General features: G+C 32.5%; 1 pseudogene across 1 annotated transcript; it reads right to left on the reverse strand.

Moving 5' to 3' along the window:
* Positions 1-1,940: 1,940 nt before the first annotated feature.
* LOC114181575 (squamosa promoter-binding-like protein 8 pseudogene) lies at positions 1,941-3,741 on the reverse strand (annotated as a pseudogene). The gene is made up of 2 exons (XR_014994317.1): positions 3,281-3,741; positions 1,941-3,145 (listed from the first exon to the last, which is right to left on the reverse strand). The product of XR_014994317.1 is annotated as a squamosa promoter-binding-like protein 8 pseudogene (transcript).
* Positions 3,742-9,122: the final 5,381 nt, after the last annotated feature.

A 9,122-nucleotide genomic window follows, 5' to 3' on the forward strand; every position in this document is an offset into this window, starting at 1 on the left:
TTTATATGAAGTAGGGGTATAGTAGATTCGTACGAGTCTACAAGTCAGGTCTACGAAGCTCTCACGAGTCTACATAGACTCTCGACTCTAATAACCTTGGTTCAACCTATGGCAAATTATGGGCCTACATCTATATGCGCATTTCATCCACCATAAAAATGGATTGGTTTTTTCTCTCTGGCATTATAGAGTGGTCTCGACTGAACGGCCATTGTATGCAAAAAGAAGAGAGCAAGTTCAGCAAGCAAGTGCGAGTAAAAATGGATTACAAAGAGTTGCATATACCTCAGGGAAAACGTGAGAGTGTAAATATTGAAAGGAAAAATGAAAAAAAAAGCAAATCGTGAGTTTCGATTCGCTGATAAAGCTCCATTGTAATATGGAGAGTTAAAGGATTCAACAACCCTGAATGTGGGATTCAAATGGCAGATGAATGAATTGAGAAAATAACAATGAAAACCTATTTTCTGATTCGGTACCAAAATGCAGACAACAACCAATAATAGATCACGCGGTGCGGTGGACAAGAAAATGAAGAAGATGAAGGAAGAGGGAAGGAGAGATGGAGAATGAGAACGAACCAGAGGCTACAGTTGAATTGATCGTCGGTGGATTCCGGCGCCGGAGCAGAGAAAATCGCCGGCGAGAAGAAGGCGGCAGAGTGTGCGAGTGGAGATAGAGAGTGTCAATAACTAGGGATTAGTCGAGAAAGTGTGTAATGAACCACCTTCATATTTTCCCTTTTTTATTTTTATTTTTTGCAGTTCCTTACTTCTATTTTTTCACAAATAAAATAAATAAAAGATGTTTGGTCTCATTTTTTGCACATCGTTTCCGGCCATCGATTGTGACCCAAAATTTGCTATCAACCAAACTGGTACTCGATTAACCATTTAAAATATATATATATATATATATATATATATATATATATATATATATATATATATATATATATAATAAAACAAGAATTCTACTAAAAAAAGATTTTTTATTTACGACTATGAAACAAATTATTTTTCAACTTTGTTCTAACTAATTCTTTACAAAATAAATATTTCTGTTGTGAGAGAAAAATTTGTTAGAGATAATGATGGACATCTGAACGCATTTTTTATTGTGTGATCTTATATTTGGACTTGAATTCTTAATATTTAAATTTATTATTACTATAATTATATTTTTATATAAAAATTAATTTCGAATATTAAAATTTAAGTTATTCTTTAGGTTTTTTAAAGAAATAATAACTTCAATGTTTGATTGGTACTAAAATTAAAAAATATGAGACTACAGTAGATTTCTTTCTTTTGTTAATGAATATGATCTGATTTTCATCTCCCTGACAACACCTATGAGATAATTACTTTAATATCTCCACAAACAGGTAGACAATTACAAAATCAACAAGGAAGATATGTTCACATGGGATTGATTACCATTGGAGTCAGATCCCTAGCTAGACATATGATTGGAGCTAGAGCTTTGATAGTTCTACACGATTCAAGATTTCAGAATAATGATTCACAAAGTGTAATAGAAATTTTAGAGGTGGATTTAAATCAACCTTTTTCCCTTATTTAATATTTAAATTTATTATTAATATAATTATATTTTTATATAAAAAGTAATTTTGAATATTAAAATTTAAGTTATTCTTTAAGTTTTTTTAAAGAAATAATAACTTCAATGTTTGATTGGTACTAAAATTAAAAAATATGAGACTAGAGTAGACTTCTTTCTTTGTTAACGAATATGATCTAATTAGTATGTGATGTTTTATTTTAATCTAATTTTATTTAATTTTTTATCGATTTAATTTTTTTTAAATATTCGGATAGAACGTGTGAAGAAGCATGACATAATTATATAACTAATTATAATGTGCTTTTTAAATATATGTATGCATGTGTGTATCCAAATTATAATCACTATGAAGATGCATCATGAATATGATTTTTTTTAACGTATGGCAAACTCAATCATTATCAACACTCTCCCAAGGGCAATTCCGTCTTTTCCACCTCACCCCTACATCCATGGAGAAACATCACCATTCTATGTTTCACACATTTTTATTAGTTTCTAAGAAACCAAGCAACGTAATTTTTCTAAGACCCACCCAGATTTTAATTTTAATTTCTATGTTGGGATCCAAAAAAAAAAAATAGGAACGAAAACGAGGGATGTTTTCGTCATTTCGTGAGGCTCCCGATTAAATAATGAAAATTTAATTTGAACTAAGTTAAAGCCGTGGTTGGTTCGGTGTGTTGTGTTGCAAAGTGAAATAAAATTGCTACGCGAGGGGTAGCGAAAAGACGGAAGTGCCCCTGGGAGAGGCGAACTCAATATCAATGATTGATGTTAATTTTCCGACGGTGAGGGAAGAGACAAGCGCCACCACCACAACCTGCTGCATTGCTGGCAGAATCGCTGAGTCAACCCGGCGGCGATGACGGTGGCGGCTTTGGAGTGGAACTCGCACACCTTGTGGCGGCGGTGGTAGTGCTTGGCCTGAGACAGATCAGCATTGCATCCCTCGGCCTGGCAGCGCGGGGAGTTGGAGGAAGCCGCCGAACCGGATTCCGCCGGCCGGGACCGACGGTAGAGACGGCTCACGAAATCGTCCTCGGAGGAGGAGAAATACGTCCGGCCACCGAGATTCAGGCCAATTCGTGAGCCGACAAAGTCCATGGGCCGGCCCACGTCCTCGGACTTGGGAACGAGGAGGAGTCCGCCCGGGCCGGGGCCGGGCCCAGGGCCGCAGTTGGCGGCGTTGACGTGGGGCAGCGGGTCAAGCGAGAGCATGGAAGGGGGTGGGGGGTAGGAGGCGGAGGACGTGCCGTGGAAGGCGCGTGGGTCGAAGAACGGGTGGTGGTGGTGGTGGTTGTTGACTTGGTGGTGGTGCGACTGCGGGTTGAAGTGGTGGTGGTGGTTGGTGAACTCGACGGTGGCGGCCGCGGCGGTGGTGACGGCGGAGTGAGTTGGCGCGTGCAGAAAGTGGTCGGGGATGAGCGAGTGCGACGCGTAGTGGTCGAAGATTTGACGGTGCGTCTGGTCGGAAGCCCCGGCGGCGGTCTCCTCGTTTCCGGTTAGCATTATTGAAGACGGGTTTCCCCATTCGTAGTCCAACATGTCTCAAACACTGCAAACACGAAAAAAGCGATAATAAAATAAGCCGGTAGGAACAAGAAGAAGGAAAGAAGAGATTCGAGAAAAATAAGGAAAATAAAAACATGGGTTTTGTTTTTTTAAGGAAGGGTTTATGAACAAGTGTTACCTGTGCGAGTTTGGAGAGTGAAGTGAAGTGAAAGAGTGAGAGAATAAAAGCCCTAATTTGGAGAGGTTGTGTTGTTGTTAGCTTTGGAACTTCATTTTCTTCTCTCTATCTTTCTTTCTCACCATAAATGGCGTGCACATTAAGTCTTTTTTTCTTTTCTTTCTTTCTTTTTTTTCTTCCTTGTGTTTCTCTGTGTGTTTTTCTTTCTCTCTCTCTCTCTTTTCACACTTGGTGGTTTAAGACTCTGCCTCTTTGCTAAATGGATGTGCGCTTAAAAGATCTCACTTTCACCCTCAAAAAGCTGAACCCTTTTGTCCCCTTTCTCCATCTCTCTCTCTTTCTCTTTCTCTTTCTCTTTCTCTCTATGCCAAGAAAAGTTACTACTCTTCTCTCTCTCTCTATTGGTGTGAGAGTGTGTGAGAGTTTGAGGGAAACTCAGTTTATGAGGCGGCTTCTGCAGACAGTGGGTAATTGGTGGGTGATCTGTACTGTGATATATGTTACAACTTCAATGGAAAAATTACCATCACAATCCAATCAAATTCCATCTTTTTCACTTTTTTTCAAAAGGTATAAACAAAACTTTACTACAATATCATTCACCCAATGAACTTCAATGTTATCCTTCGCCACAAAAATTCATAAAGGTCAAGTTTTTATTTTGCTTCAATTCAATTTTACCCCATATACAACAAATCCAGAAACTCACCATAAAATGGTTTTACATTCAAGTTCAAGCTTGTGGGCAGGCCAATCTAGTTATGAAATGAAAAAAGCAAGAATTTTTAATTTTTATTTTTTAGTTGAACGGAATGAACATGCAAAAACGTACGGAGAAATATATATTGATATTTTTATTTTGCGGTGCAGTGCAATGCAATATTACCCTGCTTTTGTGGCAGATAAGTTAGAGGAAGAAGGAGCATGGTGGTGATGGTGGGAGCAGTAATTAATTAGCAATGTGAGAAGTAGACAAAGCAATAAAACAAAAACTGATTAACCCGATTTTGAACTGAACAAGAGCAGAACCTAGAAAAATCAGAAGCAGTATATTTATAACATATGCCATCTAAATTAATGTTTTTTTTTTCTTTTCGTGAGATCTAATAATGTTGTTGTTGGTGAGATGGGGTTAGTGAAGTGAAGAAGAGGGTGAGAATAAATTTTCGGACCCACAATCTGATTTTTGAGTTTGGTCCGTCTGATGAGTGGCTCCCAGATGATGATTAATTGTGATATATATATATGGCTAGGTGGATTTTGTGATTGCTTAATTGAATTTTCGCTTTCTTGCTTTTCCAAACGCACCCCTTTATTTCGTTTTTGAACATTTGAAAGGGACTCTTTAGAATAAGTGCAACTGCATCTGTTTCATTATTTCAGTGTAAAATGGCACCATGTTTTTTACATTAAAAGTTTCAACCCATGTGATTCTCCTCCTAATGAACCCAATCACTTTTTTATTTTTATTTTTTCAAATTCTTCCACCCACTGAGGTTTCTGATTAAGTCCCTGTGGTCGTGTTGTTAACTTCTGATTAAGCAAAGATTAGCATGCCATTTAATTCTACCTAAGAGGAGCAAAAAACAAAAATGGAAAAAGGTGTCAGTGCATAAATCAGATCTTACTTCACTTCTTAAATATCAACAGCTTTATTTATAGACTATACTGCGAAACATAAAGCCTTTTTCTTCTTTATCTTACAATCTTACTGCAACCACTGATATGTATTTTCAAAATCACCATTAAATCAACCTACTCCTTTGCAAAATCACTAAATGACTTTCTTACCAAACTCTTTTTTGCCCCTTTTAATTAATATCCCCACAAAAATATATAAACTTTGAATTTCAACAATTTCTTAAAATATATGAAGTACTTTACTGATGCATGATTATATACACTAAGAATGCAATCATCTTGAAGCAAATTAAAACATTCTCTACCTAAAGCTGTAGTTAATTATTGATCTCTGCATATGCACACATTCCAATGAGTTTGGGTTTTTGGTTGACTTGGGATTTTCCTCCTTGGAGGGTTTAGTTTCCATTACACTGATCTATGCAGCATGCAGAAATTCTGTGTGCACTTGATTTTGTACAAAAACAAAGTCACACATCTCTCTTCAGTACTATAGTCAGTTTGACATAACACAAGCTCATGCAGCATTGCAGCATTGCAGAAACAGATCCATAACCTATATCTATATATCTATATATAACTTCAGCCAGCAAGAAACAAAATGATATGATGTGAATATTGGAATTAAATGTACTTATGTAGACAAAACATGCATGCACCAAAATGTATTATTCTCTCACACTACTCACTGCACTCACTGACCATGCAACAACCTATAGCTACACCAAATTCTTCATATGAAAACTGTACTGTTCTTCTACTCATTACTGGGTTTTGATTATATATAGCATTTTGCAAGCTTGAGGATTGAATAGATGAAAAAATGTGAGTGTTGAAAGAGGTGAGTGTGTGTGAGAGAGAGAGAGAGAGTGAAAGAATTGCAGACATTAAATGGAGTTTTTGTGGTGATGATGGTTCCACATTATTATTAAGGGAAGAAAGAAAGAAAGAAAGAGTGAGTCAAATGTTGGGACCTTGTATGGCCCAAAAAGCAGCCATGCGAACCAAATTCTGCTGGAATTTCTGAAATTATCACGTGGGCTACCTCTCTACATTTTTTAATGATTCTTACAAAATTTATACTTTTCAAAAATGTAAGACTAGAATATTATAATAATAATTTGATATTTGAAAACGGATGTCATGATATAGGTCTAATAAATAAATATTGTTAAAATATTTTTTAGATAATTTTGATACTATTGTTAATCCTAAATCTTTTATGATATTTCTAGTTGATTCGAGACTTTTCATGTTTTAAGAAAACTGAAAAAATATATATATTTTAGAAATAACATCCTACTAATAATACTTTATGTAATAAAAATTACTTTGACAAGTTTTCTTTTATATCACTAAATGTTACTTGTTAATATTTTGTCAATGAGAGAAGTTGGATTCATAATTTCTGTCAGATCCTTTTTTTAAATCCTTCAAACCAATTATATATTTTTCAAATGTCAGTGGAAAGAGTTGAATACATAACATTTTTCATATTCATATTCTTTCGAACTCTTACAATTAAGACAACCTTATACCTCCATCTTGGTAAGCTTATTTTGTAACTGGACTTATTTTATAAAGTTTATTTAACATTTCAAGCGTGTTTCATAATAGTATTTAACTTAACATTAAAGCAAAAATGTGTCAAACAGTATAAACAACTCAAATATAATTTTGAAATACGTACGAAACATCAAATAAATTTAACAAATTTGATTAAAACGACTAAATCCACGTATTTCGAAAGATGAAGGACTAAATTTGTCCAAAATTTCGAAATGGACTAATTCTAAAATTCACTTAAAGTTACATATTTAACTCTTATTTTTATCATAAATGACTTTAATTAGCTTATAAAATGCGAGTCTTAATTTTTGGGTTCGTTTTTTTTTTTCATTTTCATATCTTTAATATTTATTGGAAATCTCTTTATATTAATCTAAAAGGAGACTTTTATTTGAAAATGAAAACGTGCTTATCATGAAAGATTAAGCGAAAATGTGTTTTTCCTTCCGCGAGCACATGTTAGATCCTTAAATTTGATTTTGAGGAAGTTGTTTAAAACGAGTTTTGATGAAATTTAAGTGATAATGTTTATATGATGTCGCCTAACAGAAGTTCAGTAAATGTAAAAGCCAAGACAGACTTAAATGATAAATTTATTGATAGCAAAAAAAAATATTATTAAACATATATAATTTGATTTTAATATATTAATTTTTATTATGGATTTACGTGTTACATGATTTTAATTAATATGAAAAGTAAAAGAAAATATTCAAATTATTTTTTTAGTATCGTTAATATTACAAGAAAATAATAAACTAGGTTTAAATAAACACTTTTTACCCTAAAATGAGATTCTAAAGTGAGATGTTAATAGTTGATTAAGTCAATAAAAATAAATACTTTAAATTTAATTTCAACGGATTAAAAAATGTTAAGTCATTACAAAATTTAGTTATTTTTATTATGTAAACTTTGCATCAAGTTAACTGATTTTATTTTATTGCTTAAATCAAAAAGAAAAAGTTAGAGTCAGTGAATCAACTATAAATATCACAAATAATGTTAGTCGGGCTGGTTCTATATTGTAACTAGAATAAAAAAAGTTAATAGAATTAAATATGATGAAGTTAGTTTATATTTATTTAAGTTAGTGTGAATTTAGTTAATATTAGTCTAAATTATTTAATATTTATTTGTTAATGTTGATTTAGCCTATGCTAATAAAATCTATTTTTAATAATTATTTAAATTTATGTCACACTTAAGCCAACACTAATTTTACAATTTATAAATCTTCACTAATGCAGATTTTGATTTTTAATTTGTCTTATATGTCCTGGTTGTCCAGGAACTGAAACATATAATGGTGCGGTGATATTTTTGTAATTTCAAACTACTTTTAACATGAATCATATATAACTTTTAATCTAACAAAAACATTACTTTTACAATATGATTCACAACTAATTCTTATGTTTTATGACATGGTATCTTCTATGAGATGAAATGTTTAACTTTGTGTTAATTATAATCTTTCACTATTTACATATTTCTATAGAGTGACACTTGTAATTAATATATATATAAATATATATATATATATATATATATATATATATATATATATATATATATACATATGTATATATATATATATACATGTATATATATATATATATATATATATATATATACATGTATATATGTATATATACATATATATATATATATATATATATATATATATATATATATATATATATATATACATGTATATATATATATATATATATATATATATATATATATATATATATATATATATATAGATATATATATATATATATATATATATATATATATATATATATATATATATATATATATATATATATATATATATATATATATATATATATATATATATATATATATAGGGTGGCCAAAAACCTGTTTCCAATATAGTATGAGCTGCATGAAATGGTATTCTGGCAAACAGATCTGTTCCTGGAAACATCATCCATGTCGGCTCATAAGTGTTATGGTTGCCACAGGTGTTGCAAAACCTACTAAACCAAAGGTCTTGAGCTCCTAGCAACTCCCCTCATCATTGACTCGAAAGGAGATGGAACACTGCTTGTTGTTGTTCGAGCCATTTTCCTTAATACATTATCTAGAGAAACTTAGTAAAATATTATAAAAACAACAATCATTCAGTTGAATCAAAATGGAAAAATAATGCTATTTGTTAAGGCAAAGAAAGGCAACACCGTAACTCACAGAAAGGAAAAAAAAAGCTGACTTTTTAGACATAAACAACATAATCAAATTCTTCAGCATATTCAACTCAGAAGCAAAAGACATAAATCAATGACAAGGCTGAAACTAAACACTTTACGACATTTGCATAAACGCATTAGAAATTCTCACCGGGTGCAGAGGCGATTGGACCTCGAGCTAGGGTTTTTAAAATAAGGGATTTTCGAACCTAAGGATGCAACCCACAAAGGACAAATTCAAATTGAATGCAATTGGGAGAACAACAACTTTCTTTAATATAAACACATTCTTCGGAACTGAAATAGAGTTCGATGCACGTACCCATGGTTATCAAACTCGCGAGTTGACTGGTACACCCGTACAAGTCTGCGAGTCATGACAGTGTTCACGGGTTAACTCGTATATAAAC

This window comes from Vigna unguiculata, chromosome 4 (genome assembly GCF_037176805.1).
Source record: "Vigna unguiculata cultivar grain cowpea cultivar isolate G323 ecotype 2 chromosome 4, ASM3717680v1, whole genome shotgun sequence".
Taxonomy (NCBI): Eukaryota; Viridiplantae; Streptophyta; class Magnoliopsida; order Fabales; family Fabaceae; genus Vigna; species Vigna unguiculata.